The 26,790-nt window shown below is 40.4% G+C and overlaps 1 protein-coding gene across 1 annotated transcript in view; it reads right to left on the bottom strand.

Annotated features, from left to right (window-relative positions):
- The window catches only part of RAD51B (RAD51 paralog B), a gene marked incomplete at both ends in the record, with an annotated part of 438,609 nt that overhangs the window by 259,138 nt on the left and 152,681 nt on the right, over positions 1–26,790 (bottom strand).

Raw genomic sequence — 26,790 nt, 5'->3', positions numbered from 1 at the left:
GCTTGCTATTGCTAAAAAGAAGAGGAATTTCACTGCTCTTTCCTCCAGTGCTCCTCCCTCCCTATGATCATGGCTTCCTCCTGCTTTCTAACACTTTCAGCAGTACGATATGACACACTCTCCATTTTCTTTTTCTATTTCAAGATCCCACAGAAGCTGTATCAGATCACAGAGTCACAACCGCAGTGGCGGCGCTGTGGGGCATTGCGTCTTCTCCAGGCAGCATGACATGACCTACCAATAATGTGATGGAGCCCGCGACCTTTACCAAGACCACAGTTCTTCCTCCCTGCTGGCGTCAGCCACCCAGCTCTGTGCTTGTAAACAGGCACGGTGGTGCCTGAGAGCTTTACCGACTACATCAACAGGACTAACTGAAAAGCTTGTAAGTCAGATCTTCATCATCTACTCAAGAGGAACTCAAGACCTTCAGAGTCCCATAGTTAAGTCCCTCATGCTCTTCTGCTACTGACTGCAAGGCTGCCATCACCCTGCCCAGCTGAACCAAAAGCTGAACCGTTTGGGACTGGGCATTTATGAAAACAGACGTGGAAGATACCAGCTTTGTTTGGTCTTACACCTAGGCTAAGGTTCTTAAGGTACAACTTGCAAGACTGCCAGCTGCAAACACACAAGAAAGGCATCACACCCCTCTGCTGTTCTCCCCAGAGCTGCAGGGTGCACCTGTGAGCACCCAAAAGCAGCCAGGCAAGGGCCTGGCATGCACAACCCCTTGAAGCCACTGCTGGATGTCCCATTCATCAGATTACAGGGCAAGATTCAATATAATAACAAAAAAGAAAAATGTAACCTTTTCCTTTCTCCTTGTCACTGTATTATCCTTATCCTCCATTTTAGTGAGCAAGTTCACCCTTGTGACAGGATGAACACCAAAACTGGTTCAAGGCAAAGGAAAGGAGTGGGCAGCCGGGAGTGAGAAGGGGTGTGGAGGGATGTGAGACCTTTCCTTCTTATCACTGTTTTCACTTCATTTTCATTGTGTTACAAACCCCACAGCCTCACTTGTCCATTGAGGCTCTTCTAGCAACAAGGCACAAGACATACCAACAGTGTGGCCCAAAACTGAAGCTCTTCCTTGATCTCGTTCTAGAAAATGTCCTGAAACAGCACACGCTAACTTTTACACACGTGCATGTACTGGTGGTGTATGGAGTTTTCATTGGCCCACTTTTGCAATGATCACATTATTCACAAGTGTTAAACACTTTGTAAGCAATGCAGTCATCCCAGACTTGTGCCAAGATAATCTCTGTACTGTGCCATCACGTCTTTTATTATTTATACACCACATTTTAAAGAAAAGCTACTGTACTTAAGGATCTTTTTCAAAAGGCTTAAGCACGCCATATTTCATATTGCTTTCCTTCAAAGGAAACTAACTTTAAATGCTTCAAAAATCAAAAGAAAAATGGACAACAAATAAGTATAATGCAATTGCATTTTTTTTAAACTTTCAGCCTTTTGGACCTCCTCTTTGGCCAGGAACTCCACAGCACTGATCACTGTGGAACTGTAATTCTTCTTCACTTTTTATGTTTAACTCAAGCTATGCCTCTGAACTTAGATTTCAAGTTCTGATGCGTCCTTCAGTAACTATTTAATACTAACAATAGCCCATACACCTTGTTATACTGTTTAAAAACTTAGTTTAAAAATGCAGAGTCCAACCCAAGTAAATGTTCCTCTCTCGCTTGCTCTGAGGATGGGAATTAATTGTATTCTTAGTTCCATGACTTCACTGATAGTTAAACATTTGCTTAACTACATGTTTAAATACTATCTTGAATAAGCATACTTCCTCTGAGATGAAACCATATGCATGTACAGAATGCTTATTTTGGAATTAACTGAAAAATTATTCCTCACTTCTGCAAGCCTGCAGAGCCAACACAGAGATTCAGTTCTCCCATAAGTAGAAGCCAAGAGGCTGTTAGCTAAAGTACTAAATTACTAAATTAGACATCAAATTCCCTGTCACACTTCTGCAGCTCAGCTTACTGCAAAATTCTTCCATTGGCTATAGGCACTCCTATTATCAAACAATCAATACTCATCTTTGTGCACCCACAATACAGTTTGAACCTCACTCTGAGGTGTGCTGAGCGCTCCAGACTCTCACGGGCTCAAACAAGCTGCGGGTTGCTAACGAGAAGAAAAAAGCTGGGTTTACTGAGCTCCAGGTCTGAAGCAAAAAGACGTTCAGAGAATTCCTCTGAATGCATACATCTTCAAAACTTGAAGCACATGCCCTTACTGAATGGAAAGTGTTAAAATGTCTTTTATTTTTCTCAGAGTAAATCTTTGGTTACAAATACCTTGGCAGTGAATAGTGCCATTCAAACAAGACCAATTGATTTCACAGTCCCTCAGCCTACGGACATTCAACTTGAAGTCCTGAACGTTGATATCATTCAATTTCAGTGTCACATCTATAGAATGTATTAACTTCTCCCCAAAGTCTCCTTCAGCAACCTGAAAAACGTGCTCATGCTCCATTCTGCTCTACTTTTAATGGTCACCATATTCAGAGTTGCAAATAGGTGTCTGAGGGAACAGTTAAGCCTGAGTGTGATTTGGAGAGAAGACACAGGAACACAAAGAAGGCGCAGAGTGAAACAGCTGTGTGACTTTCTGATGAGCAATCACATTTGTGCATGGACAGAACCAGCTGAGCCTCACACACTGATTCATACATGTGTGCGCAGAAAATAATGCTAGTTCTGATCTTAATCATCCCATATGGGGTGATTAAATCACCAACCGTATGAAGAAGGTTAAAGTATCTCCCTTTGGTCTGGTGGGTGTCACGCTTGAGAGAAACCACTTCTCACTGCTAAACAGCACCTGGGAACAGCCTGGGGTCACAAGTCCGAGCAGACTTATTAGCAAGAGTGCCTTGCACTGAAGTAGCAATAGCATTTCCTCAAGTTTTCTATGGAGATTTGCCACTAAAGTACTGATTAGATTTACCTTGTTTAGTACAAGAGACCTGCCAAGTCTTTAGTTCAAGTAGGGAAGAAAAAGTTGCCTCTGTTGTGGGTCCTTCTGTCAGATACTGAACATAATTTCCAGCCAAGCATAGCTTCCACTTAAAAGGTTCAGTGCCAATCATGAGTTTATCTTCCAGCAGAACACTCAACAGTGAGAATGTTGCTACATGATATTTTAATGTTATCATATTAAAATACATGGTATTTTAAACTACATTGTATTTTATAAAATACCGAGTATTTTAAGAGGAGCTCCTATTTCCACCATCAACTAATGGAACAAAATATTTTTGTTACCAGAGGTACTTTCATTACCCCTAAAGCATTTAGAGTCACAAAAAACATGACACCTCTCCACACACAACTGTGTCCTGACATGCTCAACAGGTAAGCAGGTTGTGTTATTGCTTTCTGTTTCTATCTTGTGATGAGTGAAGAGTGTAGGTCTTCTTCAGCCACTGACTGTGCATGAATGGAGAACATCCTCCACTGCTAACAGAAGAGAAAAAGAGATTAAAAGGTCAGCTAGACAGCTCAGTAACACGGGAAACTTGCTCCATGCAGTCTCCTATGGAGTTCAACGAATGACTGCCTTTAATCTTTCAGCCTATTCACTTGTAACTGGTTAAGCCAGCTATTTAACAAGTGAAAATTTACAGTCCTCAGCCTTCCAATTCCAATGGAATTACAAACACTGTAGAAATTCACTCAGATTCAAATTTCAAAATCATTTCTGGGAAAACATCTACTACTTAAAATACCACACAATCGACTGACCACACAATTTCCCAATCATACGAAGACTTTTACTTCAGCATAGCAACCTTAGATTGTAAAACAACCCCTTCTAATCATTAGAAGTGTTACAACAACAAGGAGAATCCTTTTCCTTACAGTTACAAAACCTGGACATAAACACAAGAAGACAAAAGACAACAGGAACACATTTTCAAGTTCCTAATTTTAGACACATTAAGAAAAATGCTTCTGATCAATTCCCCAATTTGCATAGCTGCTGATACCTGAAAAAATGGAAACAAGAAACTCTCAAGTAAAACAGTGTTCATGTTCTAGATAGGTCATTGCTACTTCTAAAATTAAGCCCGAAGTCAACACCGCTGTTTATACTCTCTGGAAGTCTTCACATGTTTTTGTGAAAATAGAATCTCCTTCTATTCATCTGACTTCAGCAGATGCCAGTTTTCTGGAAACACATTAGAAAAGCAAAAATACTTATTTAAAGTGCCTGAACTCCCAACACCCTCATTTGTTGGGAACAGCACAGTTCCTGCATATGCGGAAAGCCCCTGCAGGTCCTGGGAGAGAGTTGGCCTAAGAACTGAAATATAACTGCTTTACACAGAAGAATAAGCAAACTATTTTTGTTTGGTTATTTATACAGTACAATTTTTCAAGTACTCCTCCTCCCCTTCCTAGGACCACACTGAAACTACTAAATCTGACTTTGTCATCCTTGTAAATTCAGTTGAGTAAATAAGTCATAAGTAAACTTGTGGTCTCAGCCTCCTTGTTAGTTTATTGCAAAATTAAAGGGAGCTCAGCACAGAACTATCAATCAGTAACCAGCAAAGGTATAAAGTCTTCTGGAATGTACCAAGTGGCAAAAAAAACCCCCACTCTCATGAAATGGCTGTTTGTCAAAAGATCGGAGCAGAATTCCGCATGTCGCATGCAACACTATTTCGGAAAACTCTCATTAAAGGCTTCCTATTGAGCTGGGAGAGCAAGCACAAGGACACTCGCAATAATTCCAAATTACTCTACCCTTATTATTCCATGTATTTTGCGGCTTCCACTGTACTCAAGCAATGTCGCTAGAGAGCACCAAGTGTGCGTGACAGTCCGAGGGGCTGGGATGTTGACTCAGCACACCAGAGAAGAAGGAAAAGAAGCTTTACTGATCCCCAGCAATTCTTCATACCAGTCCCTAGGAAGGCACCTCTCCCTTTACCTGAAGGACAGAGCTTTAAATGAGGCATTCAAATGGTCAGTAATGGGTGGAAACAATGGCAACTATTGTCGAGGCACCAGCAAAGGGCGATGCCACAGCGCCAGATGGGCAGGCAGCACGCTCGGAAACAGAAAAAGGGAACAGTGAGAGAACTGGGGTGAAGGAGCAACCTTCAAACAGCTGCGAGAACTGCAGCTTGCTTCTTGGGAACCTGCTACGGCTCCTCGAGACTGGCAACGGTCTGCTCAAGGAGGAACCCTAAATTACCACAAGCTGCCATTGTAACAGAGTATTTGTGATCTTTATTCGACCTAGGCTATGCACTGAATTAGGTTTTTCTTCAGCTCCTCTTTCTTCAGGGAGATTTTCTTCAGCATCAGTTGCCATTTGCCACAAAACTGTCAAAAGTTGTCACTGACCTCAGCAGGACTTATATCTAATATTCACAAGCTAGAAAACTTCCTTAAAACTGAGCACTTTCAGTGAAATCGGAGAGTTACAGACAGTAAAAGGAGAAGTCTGAACTGCAATTATGAGAGCTCCTAAACAAAATAAGAATTTTAAAGAGAGAATTTCAAGTGCCCACAGGTACCGGGCAGTTGCTGGCTCCTGCAGCGATGCTGCACGGGGTCTGGCACTGCAGCAGAGCCGATTCCTACAGTGAAAAGCCTCCACACAGTCGAGACAGTTCTGGGCTCCAGGACCAAACCAAACATATTTATATCACAACTATTACTATGATAGGAGATTAAATATATACACATATCTTCATTCTTAGAAAATGTAAAATATTTTGGCTCATACAACCCAAATACAGAAGAGAAAACCCAACAGTTTATCATCTCAGTTCCAAGCAAAGCACCACACCAACCCAGCACTCGTCCCATATCCCTAAGGTGAGCGGCCACCAGCCCCAGTATCTCAGCTTTCTGTGGGGAAGAGTGAAAATAACATCAAGTAACCTAGAGAGCCCAGCCATCACAAGCAAAAAGCCTTATAATAAATGAAATTCCCATGTTCTAAGCCAAACACAACTTCTGGTGTTTAATCAAGGCCTAACGAACAAAGATAGACAAATATAATTTTATATAAGGTACTGAAGTGGTTGTAGATAACAAAGAAAGCACAAAGCTCCTTCACTGCAGGCATAAGCAATAGGCAAGTGCCCACATTTAATAACTGTTGCTAATCCAAATCAGTAGAAAGAAGTACCCATTACAGCCATCTTGTTGACAAACAACGGAGGTTTAGGCTGTAATGCTGCTGCCCGTGTTGGAGGGACGTAGATGGCAGCTTTCACACCATGGCACAGCAGCTGCCCTGGAGGCGAAGGAGAGGCCTCTGTGCCAAGAGCTGCTAGAGTTCACATCTTAACCAATGTCACCAGAATCTGGCATAATTCCTTGAATAACAGATATATACATACAAACCACTGGAAACCTATTGAGAAACACTTCCTAATCCCATAAGCAATCTAGCAACAAGTGTTGGCTTTGCCTCAGAGGAATTTCATCTGTACCTATTTTCAGACGTACCTATTTTCATCACATCCAGGAAAAAAAAAAAAAGGGCAATTAGCAGCATAGAAACAAGAAAGTAATGATTCTTTGGAAAGCTCTCAAGCACCTCTTAGAAGGTTAGAGACCTGTTGCTTAGGACACATTGCTGCTAGCTGCAACCCTATTAGAGCTCCTAGGACAGGAATTCCAGCTCTTGCTTTGCCACAGTATCTCTGCCCAAGCTTCTCCTCTTTCCTCCCTCAGGGGGGCAATTCATAGCAGCAGAGGTCATTTTATAGTCACTGGATTTCACCAGGTATAAATAGGAGTTGGAAGAAACCAAGAAATCTTTCAGAGACAGGCCACTGTATTTACATCCAATTTATTCTGCTTTGCATAGGAAAAGTACAAAGTTATGCAATTCTATTCCATAAGCCTTCTGGAAAAGCAAAGCGCCTATTCACATCTCTGCCAACTGCTTAAAAATAATCACAATAAATTAATAAAACTTCCACCAGAAGAAAAAAAAGAAACAAAACAGAAGTGTGCTGTTCTCAGGCAGCTACACGTCTTCAAGCTGAAATAGCTACCACCCAGCAACAGCCTGAGGTCTTTACCCTTTCCTCCTCTGCGAACAAGGAATGCAGCCAACACAAACGTAACCTTCACAATGCACGCCGCAGCAGCCCCGTGCTGTGCTGCTCGGTGAGAAAGGTCTGTGTGCCTGGGGGGCTGTTCTGCCCAGCAGCCTGCACCCACCTGTCTGCAGAGCCTGGCCTAAGACAGCCCTGAGGGGCTGCCACCCGCCTTCAGACCCTGCCCGTCGCCCGTCGCCCCCAGCTTGGTTCCAGCAGACCTTCCCTCTCCTCCACCCTCCCCTCCAGCCTCTGCGTAATGACGGTTCCCTGAATTGAGCTTACTCCTGTGTGCAGAAGTAGTAGTAAGAGACTAGTCTGATCCGGGCCGCACCAACACAGGGTACCTCACCGGCCATCACGGCAATCCACAGGCATCTTTCATAGCCAAGACCTGCTGCACTCTCAAACGAGCAAACTCCACCGCTTAAATCGGAGCTTTCTGATGAACATCAAACTGTCTTGTGAAAGAATAAACAAAATAAAACAATGAATTCACAGTTGGCTCTAAGGTAATGCACTGTTCTCAGCAGCAGGGCTTTTGGTTGCTTTAATTTGTTTGGTTTTGAAGGACAGGGAAGAAACTGGATTGTCTGGAACATGAGCAAAGTAGTACAGAACTTCAGCTCTGCTCCAGAGTGCTCCAGGCTGGGAAGAGAGCTGAGTGTGTCCCCTGCTCTTTAAAAGGACTGCAAGGAGGTCAACATTTTTCTCAATGAAAAACCTAGTTCAGTCTGTTGGCACTCACTAGTTTTCATTAGCAGATCAGAAAGCCAACTGAAGGCTCCTTCCTTTCACTCACTGAGTTCAGACCTTCTGCCATACACCTACCCTGCTTCGTCCAGCAGTTCAAATGTACCCAAGCCTACACAGATTCTTTGACATTAAACCTCACTATCCTCTCACAGAAGAAGTGTATCGTTGCTCCTATTGCAGAGACAGATACTCAGACACTAAGCAAACTGACTAAAGGTACCACTAATCTTTAACACCACTCCTGAACTCTGACTTCAAGAACAGAGGTCGAAGGGTTCATACTCACTTGAGAGCTCCAGGACACCTCAGAACAACCTAATATCTGTGCAGCAAATTACATATTTATAATTCTTTCTATATTTGGGGTTTATTTTATTTAGTTTTTCTACACCTGTCTACACTTAGATTTTTTTTCCTAACAACTAAATAGGACTATGAACTACACTAATGAAATACTCCTAACAAAAGCCTATTTGGGGCTCATGGCCTATTTCAAGCTGATCATTGGTGTACCAGCACTTCTATTTGATTTTGTTGTTTTGACAAGCCCATCAGAAAGACTGTGTATAGTAACATCCACAGCAGATCTGGAGAGGTATAGCATATATAAAGCACAACTCAATCTCAATGTCATTAATTCCATCAGTTCCTCAGATTCTTTCCAATTAATTCCCTCAGTTCCTCAGATTCTTTCCAATTAATTCCCTCAGTCCTTCAAGGCAGCAGGTCACAGGAGACTCACTGGGTCTTGGATGCAAACTGGAACAGCTCAACAGGCTACAGTAATTTAGAGCTTTGCTGAATGGTTTTTAAAACTCTCTCTCTAGCTCCACTTTACCCCACATAGTGACCCTATGCCAACATTTTTAGAGGGAGGACAGTGTTAGTTCAGCTCCTCGCTGCCTTGTGGAAGCAGCAGAAAGCAGTTTTAGGATGTGTTAGAAATCCCATCAGTGTTTTGCTGTTTCCCTTTCTGTTCCCTGCCCCTTGCACATTCATTTAACCTTTACGGGTGGGTAACTACTGACACCACCACCAGACAGCATTGCATGGCTCACGTTGTTTTATACTCAATGTATTCAATCCTCATCACAGAAGCGGAGCAAATCTTCTCCAGCCCACAGTGACGTTAGAGATCACGACATGCTTCACACAATGCTTGTTAAAGAAGTTTGCTTTTCAAGCTGTGTTATAATGGCTGCTGCCTTTCACTGAACACATTTCAGACATGGATGGGATTTTTATACTTACATATAAAAGCTTTTCTTAGATAATCATGTAGCTTTATTTCAGTGTATGTAACACTCAGTAAATTTTAAGTACAGGGTAACGGGGAATTAGGATATACACTTCGAACCCCCAGTCAGCCCAAGGCAATTTAACAGGACTGTAGAATATTAGGATAGCAACTGATACTGCACAGAAGCCTGACAATCAAACCAATATGCCAATAATTTTTACAAAATGAGGAGAAGGCTATTAAGAAAGCAGGCACAAACCAGGCACTGACAGCATTATTTAGTGCAACTAAGGCCCATTTAGCAAACACCATGCCCCTGGTGATTTCAAAGTGTTCCCACGAACAAAATTCATTTTTAATTCGCTATAGCTGCAATAGCTTAAAAAAAAAAAAGAAAAAGAAGTAGAAATCATGCAGAAAACAGAACATCCAGCTGCTGAAACAAACAGCCTCTCCAATCACCAGCAGTTCCACTTCCCTGTGACCCAGGGCTGAGAAATGTATTAATATGAAAGAACAAGTGCGAATGAACAGCTGTGAATCATATGTACTACAAGCTGTAGGTATACATTAACATTACATTTTAGACATTTTCATATACTGAATGGAATTTGCACCCTTTTCAGCCTAATGTACAATTTAACCAGTAATCTATTTCTGCCAGAAATATTTACAATATTTCAAAACCATCAGTAGCTTCAGCCTCTCTTAAAATGCAACAAACACAGAAAATAAACCAGGTGCAGCTAAGTACACCAGTCTGAATGCTGAGTAGTATTTTTCTGCTGTACCAGTGACTGTTTTAACAGTCAACATCTTTTAGTCTGATCAGACAGAGAATGGAAGTTTTACCATCTAGCTCTTGAGATTTGGAATATATCAACATACCTCTAATACAGTGTGATATTTTTATGCAAAGGAAATTTCTTGGGTTTATTTTGCCTGTCTTATAAACCTGCAAAGTTAGATGGTAAGAACTCAGAACTTTAACATCCTTCCACTTATAATGTTCAACACACTTTTAATAAATTAGCACTTTTTGAAAACTGCTATAGCATTTTAGGGAGGCTTGCTACTCAGTAGTTAGATTATCCTAAGGGCTTCTTACACAAAGGCACATTAAAAAAAATTGTCTACAAGTTACAGATAAATAGTCCGTAATACAAAAAAAATACATGTGTGTGCATGATTGTTTTCCAAACATGTCTGATGTGATATTACCCAGAAGAAAGAGGACGGGAGGAGACACAAATCAGCCAAGTTTCTTCTCTTCAATATTTAAGGGGAAAAAAATAAATAACCTCGTGGCTCAAGGTATTCTGGAATTTCAGTGGCATTGTCTTGGCCTCTCTATCCTACTTCTTCCAAATCCTTTCACTAGGAAATATAGTTAGTCAGTATTTCCCCAATAAAACTGGCGTTTATGTCACATTTTAAAATGGCAAATTTCTATTTACCTACTTAACCCGCTTAAATTGGAGTGTACTTTCCTTGGAAACATGAATCATTAGAAACCTCTTTGAAAGTTAGGACTCAAGATGGAAAATGAACTCAGAAAAATGCAAGGAGTCATTTTTGTGCTGAGACCGCAGCATGACACATCCCCCTTTGGTTTTTGCCTAATACAGAAAAATAGTATTTGAGATTGTCCAAACAAAATCACGAACCCATGAAACTACACTCAAGCTAATTTCTCACCCCTTGGGATAACAACCCAGTCCTCAAGGCCACTGCTTAAATATGTGCACAAGGCAGCACTGTAGAAGCATGTTATGTCTTTTATGTCGCAGGGAGGATCAGTCCTGCGGGTTTGTTTTGGCAAACCTTTTCCCAATGCTAAGGCAAATCAAGCTAAGAGACTGATAACAATGAAATTCCTGCAAAAGCAAACCAATTGAAACACAAAGCTGTTCCTTTTATTTTTAAACTTTGGTATCAATTTGCTTGTGAGGTTGGTGATCACTGAGAATAGTTCCACTAGTTCCACTGGTAACGACATCGGGTCTACCAGCATTACTGTTTGTTCTTCGTTTATGGTATCTCAGTTTTGATGTAAATATTTGTAAAAACGAAATGAAAAAAAAAGTATTTATTCAGCTGTTTGGATCCATCATTACATTTACAACTGTTACTACAACTACTGAAATGTTGAAAGTTGATGTCAGGTCAATAAAAACAGGCTGTGGCACCTTCAGTGATACTAAACTTTAGGAAAACCTTGAGAATGGTACAAGATTTCACGTATTTCACAATTAGAAAGCATCTGCTGTTTAATTATTAAACTTAACAGAGCTGAATAATTTTTGCATCTCATTCAAATTAACCCAAGTGCACACAGTTGGGTCACATCTTCTGAGATTTGCTACGCACCCTATGAACTACATATACAGGCAGCAGAGAAGAACAGCTAATATCTTTTGGACAACCAACTGAAATTTTGCAGCAGCACTAGATTAATTGTTCACTGCAGCTAGCAATTTTTTATATCATCTCCTAGACTTGCTATTAAAAATCACAAGATCATGCATTTTCCTTGGACTCCATTTTAACTGCTTCATCCAAAGTGTTTCTCAAGAAACCACAACCGAGTCTCCACTGTGAAGTTCAGGAATAAATTGCAAAGATAGTAATGTTGGGAATGAACGTCGTTAATTTAATTCAGAGAAAAACCGAAGAAGAGCAAATTATACTTTAGTCAAGAGAGCAGATGTGTGCAAATAGGCTTTCTGTGGCCTCACAACTGGAATAGCTTCTTCCAGGGAGGAGTGAGATGTGGGAAACCAGGCCTAGATTAGAAAAGTGTTTCTGGATAGGATTGAGGTGTATGAACAACCACCGTGGGAAATCAGGAATGAAAAAGCAAGAAGTTGACTCAGGTCAGGCTGGAAGTTCATGTTCAGATCTAGACACGGGGCAAAGGGCAGGAGCTACTGGATGCTACAGCCCGGGACTGCAGAGCTGCCAGTGGAACACTGGCCTTGCAGAGGCTTTCTCAGGGAAGCACAGAGTTCCTAAAACAAAGAGAAAAATAATTCATAGCAAGATGTTTGGACTTAAAAGCAAGTTGCAGCAGCAGAGCAGAGTGTGTGACAGGTTGAAGATAATTGCTCAATTATATCCAAATCTCAGTAAAAACTCTCCCATGTTTAGACAGATGCTAACTTGCAAAATGCCCTGTGTGGTGTGGAGATGTACAGCTTCTGCAGGGAGAATGGCAGTTACGGCATACACCCTTTCAGTTAGTCTGATTTCCTGCAATCATCAAAACATGTATCAACTAGAAAAGTGTTTTCAGCAGTAGAAATACTAATTCAACAAAATTATTCTGCCATTAGCTACTCCTGGGGTCTAATTAAGGATAACTGACTATGGCTTGGTTTACATGAAGTTGCTTCTTAAAAGTGTTATTTTGGTTTTGTGTTTTTGTTTGGTTGGTTTTTTTTAAATAAACCATATCTACTGTACAAAGCCTTAAAATTCCATGTATGCAATGAGTGTCACATAATGGATTGCTTATACTCTAGTTGCTTCTTAGACTTGTCTCCTTCTCCTCCTCCAGAATGTTAGATATCCACTTCAGTGTAGAAACTAGCCTGACAAGGTAAGTTCCCATTTAAAATTTTATTAATATTACTCAGTTTTTATTCCAGACTGTGTAAGGTTTAATGCAGGTCCAGTTTTATTGACCCTAAAGCAGCTACACCAAAGCAAAACATAATCATGGACTTGTCTCTTTCCACCTTCATCATTTTTTTCCCTAAATACATTTGCAGAGAAACAAAAGGTTCAGGGTTTTTATTTTACCATTAACTCTTCACCTCAACTTGTTCTCATGAGGGAACAGGAGGGAGCAGAAGTCCAGTCGCATGTTTTCTAATCCTGGTTCTGACACTAAGTAGCTGCGACTGCTTACTGGTACAATGAACTCTTTGTGCCCTGTTGTCAAAGCAGGCACAATGCCTGCCCCCTAAGAGTGGTGTGGGATTGCTATTTTGCTTTCCTAAAGCTTTGAACTCACTGCATGAAGGGTGATTAAAACCACCAAGTGTTCTCAGAGTCTTCTGGTGGTACAGCTGGGTAATGTCTAGGTACAACTTAGGAGTAATAGCTGACTGCTATGCATTTTATATACACGGGGTTAGAGGTCTTATAACAACCCCTGACACCTCCAAAAAACTCATAGGTCTTTTTCTCCCCCCCCCCGCTTTTTTTACTCTTTCCCCTTTGCTTGAGTCAGGTAACGGACTGAAAGCATCACCAGTTTACACCACAAATGGGATGGGTAAATCTGAAAAATTAGTTGTGGCTCAACTTGCGGCATGTTGTACAACTTACTGTACATTATTAGCACTGTATTTAAAACAGAAGGAAAGAAACAAACAGATGCCAGTTTATTATTGAAATGTTAGCTGGGACTGTGTCCTGGCGAACAAGTTTTGTTCTCTCTGGAGCTTAATGAGGATGTTTTAAAGAACTATTTTATAGAGCAGGAAGTATTGAATAGTTCCAGAGCAGCAAAGACAACAAAATAACAAGAATGCAGCATAGCTTCAAATCAGGCCTGCACTAATTTATTTTCTGAACTGGATCACTTATATCTTTGTTGTGCCAGCAGAAGGCAAATAACAGCTATTCTTCAGGGTGTTGCAAGACTAACAGATGGAGATCTCATACTACTTTTAAGATACAAGCCTTAATCGGGAGCCGGACACATTGGTATAAACAGCCTGGAAAAATATTCCACTCCCCTGTGGAACAGCACAGGGTGAGAGAGAGACACACGCGAGCAGGTGAGTGCTGAAATCAGAAACTCCATCTCAGAAGTAAAAAGCTGACCTTTTTAACAGGCTGGAGCAAACACCAGAGATTACCCAGTTTTCAGTCCAAACTCCATCTCGACGGCTCTTTAGGCTTCTGAGCGAGAAAGGAATTGTTACTGAGGCAACTGCCGCCTGCAATGGCTTCACCAGGAGCTGAGCCTGCACTGGAGTTTCAAACAGAAAGGGGAAGAGGCACAAATAACTAGGGAGAAGGTATGAGTTGTGAATAACGAACGCAAACTGCATTGAATATGAACAGTAAATATAAATGGGAGCAACACAATTGGCGGGTCTAGATCACAACAGGACACAGAGCTCTGGAAACTGCTTCTTTGGAGGAAAATAAAGTGCTTCAAGTTTGATCACACTTCAAGGAACAAGGCCATAAATAGAAAGAGTTGTTCTCACTGCAAGAAGCTGTGTCTCTTCGCACTACAAACCATTAAGTATATCTGAAATGACCACTACCAAAAAGATCCACCATCATTTTCTCTCTGTTTCTATTCTGATTACAAAGAGCAGGAGCCGGCCTGAGGAACAAAGGGAGACCCACTGCAAACTCACAGATCAGAACGCTCCTCAATTTGGGAAAAAGCTGGATATGAACTTTACAATTAAAGCCTGCCTACACAACAGAACCCGAAGAGATCACAGTAGCACAAATTCCACGGATATGACTAAGTTACAAGCTTTTCCTGAAGTTCTGTGGGGATGTCATCAGATTCAGCTGGTTAAAATATAATGTAGATATAGACAGTTGCCAATTTCACCTTACCAGTGTGCAGCATTTCTTTTGGGGACCAGAAAGATGTTTTAGGTAAATGAGCAAGGCCAAACAATGTCCTTTCTTTATTCTCTTTAGATCCCATAGCACATTGAGGTTATAAGGAATGAAATAAAAAGACATTAGATAGGACTATATTCTTATTTGCTTTCTGGTTTCTGTTACAAGCATTCAGGCTGTCTCCAGTCTTGGAGATTAAAGCTTTCTCCTTAAGCTACTACAATACTGAAATAACTCCACTAGCAGGAGCACGAGTCACCTCTATCAACCACAACTGTGAGATTCATAATGAAATCTTGAGAATTTGGAATACGAAGCAGAAAATGCTAACTAATGATGATAGGTCTGTTTCCACTACAGATCAAATATAGTCAGAAATCTTGCCACAACAGAGTTCAATTTTGAAGTCTATGACCATAATTTTATACATACACACGTACATGCAGCATGTACAAGCTCAGTGCTCTATGCCACAGACCTGGATCATGTCAGAAGGCTTGTCCAGGCACCCTACTTCAGATCACTCCCTTCCCACCTCCTCTGCCCCAGGCCAAGCCAGAACTCAAAATCCTGCCTTGCAGAGTGACAGTTTTGCCTGGAGAAGGACAATGCAACTCAGCTCCATGCCAGCACAACTCTGCCTCCATGAAGGCAGAGGCATGACATTCAGACACAGGCAGAAGGATACAGCAGAGTTACGTTTGTCCCTTAATGAAAGAGTTTTGCTAACCCTGCTGCTCGGCCTCCTGAACAACTGTTTTCTTTGCCTGCATCTAAAACTGCCTGTGCAAAAAATGGAGAAAGCTTTAACTGAAACAGAAAACACCTTCAAAATGAATAAGTACTCAATAATATTAACATCCTAATACCTTTGAGTCATGCAGGATGATGATAATTAAATGTAATCTATATATTCATGCAAGCAGTTATTCAAATCATACATATATATATCTGTCTATACGAGAGAACGCAACAAACACAGGCATGTGATAGCTTCTCCAAATAAAAGAAATGAACATGACGAAAACACTATGAGAAAGTGCCCTTGTATTATATTTTTCAGAAGATGGTCTTAAACCACTACAAACGCTCAGATCCTGAGCCTCAAAAAAGATAGGCAGGAATTATTCCATGCATGTTACAGGCCAGAAAACTGAGACAAGGAGCCTGGGAGTCCTTGCCAGCATTAAAGGGCATCAATATCTGACAGCTCCCTATTAAGAGCAATAAAAAGGCAGCAAATCTGAAGAACTAAGGAATGGTTAAAGGTGGCAACAACCGTGGGATGCACTCACTGATACCACCGGGGAATCTGGCAGGGAACTGAAAGAGCTACAAGTATATTTCCTTATGTCCATACACACAGCCCTCTTTACTCAAAATGCCTCACAAGATGCAAGGAGATTCTTATCTGTCTCCCCGAATGCAAGGCAGAAGACAGTAGCACATTGCCCCAAAAAGCTGTAGCAGAGTAAACCCTAAACTATTAAAGAGTTTGGAGGAACTACACACACAGCTATTCTTTTTCAAAACTACCTGAAACCTTTGACTCTGCATAACACAAAGCAAAACCTCTTAGCTCTGGCTAGGCTTTCCACTAAGTGTTCTAATTTTATTTGCACATGGAATGCAAATCAAATCCAGAGGATGCAAACCAGTAGGGATTGAAACAAAAGGGTTTTGCGAAGTGCTCAATGATTTAAAGTACCTGAGTTTTAAAAAGCACTAAGTGCAGTTTTGCCATTACCTTCTCTTCTCTATAAAAAAAAATAGGAAACTACACAACAGTCTGTTAGAAAGTAGAAAATACGCTGAAGGAAGGTATTCTAGCTTTAAAATTCAAGTTTAGGCTTTAAAATCCAAAGAAAGTGAATTTTCAGAGCAGAGGGTTCAGAGCTGGTCTGACGTAAATTGTTCAGGCTGTTGTCTAACAGCATCAAATTGGGGAGTATGTGGCTGTGCAGAAAAGGAAGTACCTCTGGACAGGAACACATACAGTTACCAAAAAGACCAGGCAGAACATAGTACACTCTTATATAAACCTTCAAAAAGAACTTTTCAAGTAGTGTTTCAACATAATGCAATGAAATAAAGAATGATGGCTCTGACTAAAGAATTACTTTTGTGCTTTTATGATTTGGTATATCCATCACTCAAAGATAATGACAGCTTACATGGAACTTTCATAGCTGTGTAATCTCTGAAATAATTCTCTATCCCAGGCCATGTGACAATGCTCAGTGTCAAACAGCTTAAAAAAAGCAACTCCAGACTGGCAAAAAAACAAGCAGGGTTATACATACTGCTACAGTCTACATCAGTGTTTCACAAAGATATGCAGGCTCTGATTCACTTTTTTAATTCACTGTTATTGCAGCTAAAGGAATACTGAGAGGCAACGCATATAATCCAAACAGGTAATAAACAGGGGATTAATATCATGAAAATACTTTCTAGATACCTTGAAATTATGGTAGGACAAGTCTATCTTAACACTTTTGGCTGCCCAAGTGAAAACAGTGGATGCTGGGCTAAACAGAGAGGAAGCGATGCCACCAGAGGCAGACAACGGACCTACAAATCATCCTTAATAGGCAAGAAGTATGAATATGTGCTATGTAGTACATAAACAGCAAATCTGACATGTTTAGGACACTGGACAGGCACTGCGAACTCTGGCATATGCAGTGCCTATTTATTTGGAAGTTAGGCAGCATCCCACATGCCCCAATGTCTCTCTTCGCCTCAGAGTTAAGAGGTTTCAAGTCAGAGAAAGAGGACATGTTGAAGAAAACTCAGATGATCACACATCCCTGCAGAAATTTTGCTCATCTCCACTCCCACCTGCATTTCACCTGCCTCAGCCTGGACACTGAAGATACTGGAATAAGGTGACAGGCAAAACTAGAAACTTATTCTATTAATAATTTTCACAAATATTTATGCATATTTGGATCAATCCAAGTTTAAGTTAAACACTACTACAATAACCACTGATCAGGGAATAGTAATAAATGCTCCCAGAGCTATATTCCAGAAGGGATGTATTTGTCTTCTTTTCCTTACCCTCCTCTCAGTTGAACATCACATAGTTGCACATGTACTTGCTGCCGCTGTCATTTAGGCGCTTATGGACTTTGTTTCAGGACTGGAAGCATTCTCTTAACACAGGTTTAATTACAAATGGTAAATCAGTAAATTATTTGCATAACACTGTAAACAATAACCAGATGAAGGCTACCTCCCTTCAGAAGCATCAAGACAGTCTTTCAGTTTTGAAAGAGGACGCTATGATGTTCACTAAAAACAGCAGAGGACTGTAAAGCAAGTGTCTAATAACAAACTTTTCTAAAATTTCTTCTCAGTTCATTGGAGATGGTAAAAAATGTCAGGCCCAGAGAGAGTTAATCGTACAGCATTCACACAGATTTGTGGAAAACAAAATGTCAGAAAGAGTCAAACCCAAAGAACAAACTGAAAAAGTATTCCTACTCAAAGCAGCACTTAAACATGTACTCAATTTTAAGTATATACTTAAAACGCTAGTTAAAATATGTTTAAGTGCTTTCCTGAGTTGAGGCCAAAGAATTCGATCGGATGTTAATGGTAAAAAATTGGCAGTATTCATAGTGTTCTATTTAAGATTGCAATGCAAAACGGTTATTAAAAGACAAAATGCTGTACGAGGCAGAGACTGCACTACTGAATTGCACGCAGCCATAAAAATTAGTACTTCAAAGGAAAAAGGAAATTATAGCTGAACTGGAATATGGACAGGTTGAGATCACAGAAACAAGGTGTTTTCAAGGATGTTTCAAGCAAGTAAATGTCTTAAAAATGCACATTTTCAAAAATAAATATAAATGGACCATACCAATATGAAGAGATCAAAGGAAATGGTGTCAAACCAGAGGATGTAGCAACATAACAGGATTTAGGCAAACTAGACATGCTAAAAAGAAGGTCATGAAGCAAAAATCAGTATTTGGCCACAGAGGAGGAACTAGGTTTTGGGCAGATCAAAGTAATGTTATACTGAAAGAACAGCAGAGAATGTACTATATTGTTGAATCTTCATGAATACAAACCCAAGTCACTAGAATACAATGAAGTTACAAGTAGAGCAATATTTCTCTTCCACACTTCAGGAAAAGGACACTGAGCATACAAAGTATATAAATACTGTAACACCATAATAATAAAGGTAATTGAATCTATTAAGATTATTATTTTTAATTGCTTCATTTACAAACTGCAGTCAAGGGTCAGCATTGAGCATTTTAGAGATACCTGGCATACCCAGGACATACCACAAGTACCTAACTATCTGACACTAGTGCCCACAGTCTGAAAACTTCAGAGGCTAGCCTCGTGATGTTAAATTCAGAAAAGAGAGACGAAGTTAAAAGCATTTCAGCTCAAAAGTAAATTTAAAAGCCTGTATTTTTTACAGAAGGCCTACATCACAGAAAACACAGACAGCTCCAATAATAAACAGAGTGAAAGATTTAAACATGATTTTCAGTACACAACTAGGCCTCAGAAAATGAATATTCAGGCTAATACAGCTGATGGAGAGGAAAATAAACTACAGCAATCAATATATAAGAATGAAATCTAGAGAGCTAGGATGGAATTGGAAAAGGAAATTAACAAGGACATAAAACCAAACAAATTCCTGAAGCATGTCTAAAGCAAGTAAACAAAGAATCTGCTGAGAAGAAAAAGAGAAAGGGGATAAGGACCACTTAGAGAAACAATACAATTATGTTCAAGAAGTTCTCAGTGAAAAAACCTTACACAAATACTTATCCTGATTCCACAGCTATTTTCAAATAACAGAGATGAGGCATTGCCAGGAACAAGGGGATCAAAAAGATGCTGACATGGCATATTAAAGAGAAATGCATCAACAGCATTGCCCAGAAACACACCTAAGATTTCTGGCAAAGCTCACATTTGAGGAGATAAACTCCTTAAAAACCCATGGTAAAACAGCTCCATCACAACACACCCAAGTTCCTCTTCTCACTCTATACAGGCACCATATTTTGGCCCATCTGTACAATTACTCTCTGTAGCATTACCGGTTTCACAGCACAAAATAAAATTTCCTCATGTGTATTGGCATAAAACACCCATCTGCAAGTCCCCTGTTCTCAGGCCTTGCTAGAACTACACAAACTCAGCACATGACACACCAAACGTACAATGTGACCTCATGGAGGCCTAGATATTGGATCCCAGATATCTGGGAGGTAACTCCTTTCTCCTTCAAAATGTCCATTTGAATAGGTTTTTTATTACATGGGAACATCTTACATTTAAATACATGCACTGCATTACAGAGATCATTTGTGTAAGTTTGAGATATCTGTATTAACCTTTGAGGTTTTGCCATTTGTGTATGTAGGCCATTTCCAGCCACTGCAGATAATATCAAATGCAATCTGAATAGGAAGTAATTTTTCTGTAAATCTCTTTTAGACACGTTTCAAAAATAAAACCACCCATTATTGGAACAATTACTGTTCCTGTGTTCCCTTGGGGACATCTTTATAGATACCCATTATGGAAAACCACGCCCCCACCTCTAATCTTCACAATTCCTAGCATATTTTCTAAACAGAACAATAACTATATGAAACTGTAGTTTCACATATGTTTTAAATGGTATAAAATAACACTGCAACGAGAAGAAGCCATCCTGCCCTCTCCTGTCTCTCATTCTCATCCCTAAACTGCTGCCTGTTCCATACAGGACAATGTTTGTGTGGCCATAAACTGAACGGGACTGGAGATGCTGCAGTTCCCCAGCCTGGAGGGAGGGATGAGGCGATGACTCCTGTGAGCAGCCACAGCCTGTTGCTGCTTGGATGCAACGCCTGCAGAATTACAGGATGGAAGGGTATGCCCTAGAGCAGAGGTCATGTCAGGACCAAAGCAAAGAACAAAATGTCCCACTGCTATGATCTCAGACCTTTAAAGGAGAACAAAAATTCTAATTACGCTTACATTAGGCTCTTTTCCATTGCTACAATGAGGGGAAAATACTATTAAATTACGTCCTTGTTTCTGGTCCTGGTAGTTCTCAAAATTTTAGATCAGCCAGCCATGACTGAGAACCTGGCTATAGCTCAATATATACTTCAAACTATCATACTTTTGAGAAAGGTTAAGGAAGCCATTACCTAATAGATTGTCTATTTGTCCTGTTTATTTTAAACGGTATTGTTTGGAGGTGTTCATGATTTTGAATGCTATAACTTTTCTCAGGGAAATGCTGAGGAGAAAGCCAAAGAGCTGCTAAACAGAAAATGAGACATCAAATGTAATTCACAGCTGCACCGTCCCCATTCCACAGCCCGCAAGATACATCTTTCACACGGTATTTAGTCTTTGATTGCTGAAGAATCCTAGTAATGATTTACTAGTAATTTCCCAGGGAGCTTATTTCTTCATCAAAGATGACAGCAAAACTGCTCTGTGAAACAATACATTTCATAGCAATGCATTTATAAAAATGCTCTTCTCTAAAAGGAAAGGATTATATGTATATAGTATTTACATACTTCATGCCTCTTCTACAACAGCAAGGCACCATGTACAAACTCTTAGAAACCTTCTTAATAAGCATTTAACTATTCTACAGAACTAAAAAGCAACCTATCATATTAAAACTGAATAAAACCTTGTAGCATGGGTTTAGGGATTGCCTGTTACACTCTCTGTTAGGACAACTATTGAGACTAGCAGTTGGTCACATCTCACATAGATGCATCTGGTTTTCTCTCTAAGTTCATTGAAAAAAGTTGAGCCTACCAAGAAACCAACTTCCAGTGAAGTTATTCTGCCACCTGCTGTTGCTTTTATGGATGTACTAGATATTTTAATACAAATATTTTCAATTTTTAAAAATCCTAATAAAAAAGGGCGGTACTACCTCACTGGAGAAAAGAAATCTGATTATTAATTATAAACCACTACATTATAATCTACATTATAATTTTTTTTTCTTGTTGGCTTCTCAAGTGTGTGACCTAAAAGATGCCTATTGCCAAGATGGAGGGGGCTGGGGTGGAAAGGGGAGCCTGGTGCAAGAGAAAAGCCTGGTGCTTTAAAAAAAAATAAATTACAAAACCTCATAAAATAAAGAATTTTCATGAATCTCCTACAATTCACACAAGAAAAATTGTCTGAAAGCCTTTTAGTCTGAAAATTGTGATGCCAAACACTGCTGGATTACAGTATCAATTTTTTTTTTAAAAAAAAAAAAGAACAGATAAATATTGAAATTCATCAGTCTACATTCACTGTCTGAGCAGGGGAAAGAGAAAATATAACAAGTGGTATTGAAAGGTAATTCCTCTCACATCTTCACTTCTAGCAGTAATACAGCTGAGGATTTAGGAAATTTGACGAGTCCTTCTACAAAAAACCAGTGCCAACAAGGTGGACAGCCCAAGCTTGCTGCTGCAGTTCATGCCAGCCAGCAGCACACACCAGTTGTTTTCAGGACAGCGATGACAAATGTCACCCCCTCATCTCAGGCCACACACACCTCCTTGCAGAACCACAGCTAGTCTGATTACATCATTTGGTGTCCTCATGTTGCTCATCGCTTTGCACACTCACACACGTTTGTCTCCAGTGTGTGCAGGTAGCAGAAGTATCAGAAGAGTTTAGCGAAAAGCCTGGAAAAGAACAGGATGCCCAATAACACTACAGAGGGAAGCTGGGGGCAGGAGAGTGACTGGCTGAAAGATGATGCACTCCCTTGAAAAATGCCTTCAGATTTGTAATTATTGTAATTCATGGGAAATACCCAAACTACAGGAGGGAAAAAGCTCCTCTAGGAGAAGGAAACCTTGACTCCACAAAATGAACATCCAGGCAACATTCTGCTCCATCTCTTTCTCCCGTCCTGCAAAGTTTTCCTCATACTAACGGGCCAGGAGAACCACGGGTGGCCTCTCATCCAAACAGTGTTGGGTTGAACTGGTTTAGCTCATGGGACCGGAGGGGATCACAAGACAAGACAAAATGGTTAACCACCCTTTGTATTAAACAGACATTTTCAGTCTACTCTTCATTTAGAGAACGACTAAAGCTTGTTCCACCTTGCAGAGTTTGGCAGCTGCCCGCTGCCATTTAGAAAGAATATTCAGTTGTTCCTTCAGGCTCTGCAGCCCTTTGATATCCTGTTGCCTGTTACACGTCAGACAGGCGTGCACCCCTGCCTGCCAGGCACCACATGCACAGCAGCTCCACGCTCTCTCAAATGAAGCCTCCGAGCAAGTTTTGTTTGCCCCCTTGGTCAAAGACAGCGATGAGTTCTCAAGACAACGGCTGTGTGCCCCAGCACCACCGCTGCTCCTCAGGGCAGCGCTCCGGCAGCTCCCGAACAAAAGGGCATCGCACCCGCCCCGGGGAGCCCTGCAGGGCTGCTCTCTGTGCCGTGGTGCAATGGGGGAAGGACTCGTTGGCCCAGTTCGATCAGCTCAGCAGTGTTTTTGTGTCTTGCTTCCTTGATTTCTAGTAGATTTGCCTCTTTGTTTTACCCAGTGAGCAGACCTGCTATATTAATTGCTGCTTTTTGTTTCAAAATTGAATTCTATTTCTAATTTGCATACCATGGAAAGGAGATTTTAACTAGATCTTGAGACATTTATATGTACAGAATAGCAAGAGTAATTAAAAGACAGGCAAAGAAAATCTGTAGCAGAGCTAGATCATAATACAGGTCTTGGCCTGTCTTTTCTTTGTAATCAATACTAAATAAACCTGCAAAAAAAAGCACATGCATGCATAAAAACCAATTTCAAATAAAGGCGTTTTTATTAGATCTGGTTTCAGAGTTCTGTTTGCTGTACTAAAATGAAAGGTCATCCTGTACAAACTCAATATTTTTTCTGCTCCTGAATTTTGTTATCCTTTGCTGCATGGGTATATGCAGTTGCTACATTAAGAACTTATGCAGATGTTTTAGTTTTTACAGTAAGCTAATTTCCTTGTCTGTGAAATAGATGGAAGCCAACTAGCATTTCTTCCAGCCTGCCTTGTTGCATTCTAAGATGAAGAATTTGGGTTTTTTTTTCCCCCATAAGGTATTTTCCCATAGGAATTCCCATAAGGAATGTTATTTCTTGCAGCACCCTGTTCATGTAATTCTTGCCCCTTTCAACAAGGCAGATAATTAGATACTTTTCCCCTGAAGCCAGATCATCTGTTGATAAAACATGATGTACTACCAAGGCCACACCCTAAGATTTGATTAATTTGTTCTCTGACCTGTTTTTAATCACACTTGGGACTTCAGTTTGAAAGGAAACACACCTGGGCAGTGCATAAAAAGGGAGGCCAAGCAGATGACCTCTCAGAGCTGTATTGTGGATGGACTGCCCCCCACCCAGTTATTTAAAATGTTAATTATCTGCATTTGATAGTGATAGAAGTTAGATATGACAGACTCTCATAAGACAAGAGCAAAGGCATTTTTGACACAGTCCTCATTTCAATACAGTGTTAACAAAAGACTGCCAGAAACAAGACAAAAGGAAATTCAATCCTACTGTCCATCCCTGAGTTCAGTAAAATAATCCATAACACAGTCATATCAGAAAGAAAATCACAAGTCCTGCACATCCCCTTTGATTTGGCCATGCTGGAGCTACCAGAAGAAACACTTAAGATCTCCTACCCAGTACTTAATTCATTTTTTTATATATACACTAAGAGATCTTACTGAAGATAGAGTAGTAGAAGTGCTAATGTCCAGTGCATTCAAAAGTATCCAAAGACTGTATCGAATTTCTCATATACTGACAAATTGCATTATGCTGTATCAACTACTGTACTGTCAAGAAATCTGTACTACCACTGAACTCCATGCACCACTGTGACTGAGTTTTGTTGACAACTACGATATTGACAACTACAATACAGTGCAAGAGATATGAAGGGAAAAGCAAAAATGTCTCTACCAAGTGAAATTTGAAGGCCATTTTAGGGAATAAAACAGAGATGCTCTTTCAGAATTTACCTGGAAGACCCAGGTCTCCACACAAAAAACACAGTGTTTGGTAAGCACAATATGTTGAAACCATGGTTTTGCATCTTGTTAATCACATACCCTTCCCAGCCGTAATCTTTTACTCCAGGACAAGGGCTCAGACCTGACTCAGAGGGAAGAACGCCTCTAACCAAACTGCCAGAAACTGCTCCTGAAGCACAGGTTTGGTTCCCACACACCCCACCTTTCGTGGGGCAGTGGTTGCCCATCCATTTTCTGACCAGATTCAGCCTTACTTAACTTGCGAATTGTGACCAAAAATCACAGCCTGAGGTGGTGTGTAGGTATGTAACTTGTACATTTTGCACCTTTCATTAAAGAAAGAGTAAATGGAGTAACCTATTAATGATACATCTTGCAGGGCCTGAAAAAATGTGAAAACAAACAAACATTTCATAATACATATAAAAAGCCTTTTCAATTAACATCCTGTTTTGAATACACGGCTGATCCACAGCAGCCCCTGGCAACAGCCTGCCAACATCTCAGCCCAGCATGCTTAGACGCTTCTGGCAGTGCTTCCATTCCTCCACACATCAACAAGAAGCCTATTTATTATCCAGCTTGCCTGATCTACAGTGCAATGCAGCCAGGACCTGAAGCTATTTCCTTAAGACTGAATGAGTCAGGACATGAAAATGATTAATCAACATGAAGAGGTTTAAAAGCTGTGAGAAAACTTCTCTAAGTAAAGCCTCTCTAAAGCAAGGATTGCAGCGTTCGGAAAGTCGGGGCTTTCCACAGGCTGATAGTGCTGGGATGCTTTGCTTTTTCTCTCTTAACATTGTGATAAGAGAGGCAGACAGGACAATGGCTATTTGTCTCTGATGCTATGTTCAGTCTGAAAGATCTACAGGGTACAGCTATGTGACCTTTTGAAGGTAAATACAATCTTGCTGTGCCTGTGGTCCAAGCAGAATGCAATGACGAGACCAAGCTAACACACAGTCCACCTTGCCTGGGTTCTAAGCAGAAGCAAAGTAAACCCACGTCTACCTGCAAGACACTGCTGATACTCACCTGGTGTGAAGGAAAAAAGCATGTCAATGCAGTAAATTAGACAGATTTAATTTTTTTACAGTAAAGAGGTATCTTGGAGCAGCCTCCATTGCCCTGCTGAGAAGACAGACAAGCAGCTATGGAAGGTGCTGGTACCTGACTCCCGTGTCTTCTGGAGCCTCAGGGTAATTAAAGCACAGACTTAGCCAATGTCAGACAAAAATGATACTAGTCATCATTCTAGTGCTCATCCATGCAAACCACACAGCAATATTATAAGCATTAATGCTCTAAGAGAGGCCTGGTACTGAAATTATGGTAGATTTTACAGTTTCTGTGTCTTAAGCTGCAAAGGTGCTACAGAGCATTGTATTATTTTAAGGGAAGTGAAAGAGGCAAAGTCAATAGTTTTGAGGGCTAGCATTCAGCTACTCTACTGTGAAAACATGGATGAAACAAAGCAACACCCTTAGGCACAAGTAAATACAGCTCAAAAGTATTTGCTATCCCTCAATTAGAATAAAAACCCTTCACTACAATAATATGTTTGCAGTGGTGAGAGCTCTTACTTAAATCTCCCCTTGTTTTATCTGTTGCATATTTATCTATTTTGCAATATGCATGTAAATGTTAAAAAATATTTATATATCTATACACATATATATACTTCATATATGGAATTCCTTCCAGTTTTTAAGGAAATGTGTTGTTTCCAAATGCTGCCATTGTTATATAGGCAACAAGAGCTTCACCACAGAGATTAATTACTGCAGGGAAAGGGCAAAGTGATCTTTTCCATGCTACCTTATCACAGAGATGCTAAACTACTTCTGGCAGAGTTCCTTGTCTGTAAACATTAAATCTTCAAGTGCCGAATAAATGATGGCATTTTTAAGTTTTGCCAGACTAGTAAGGTCTGAGATCTCCAACATGTTTCACATGAATATAAAAGAACAACTAGATGACAGTAATTTCTGGGCACCTATCACCTGGCAATAACCA

Source organism: Nesoenas mayeri, assembly GCF_963082525.1.
Source record: "Nesoenas mayeri genome assembly, chromosome: 5".
Lineage (NCBI taxonomy): Eukaryota > Metazoa > Chordata > Aves > Columbiformes > Columbidae > Nesoenas > Nesoenas mayeri.
The sequence above is the reverse complement of the archived record's forward strand: the minus strand, read 5'-3'. Positions and strand labels throughout refer to the sequence as shown.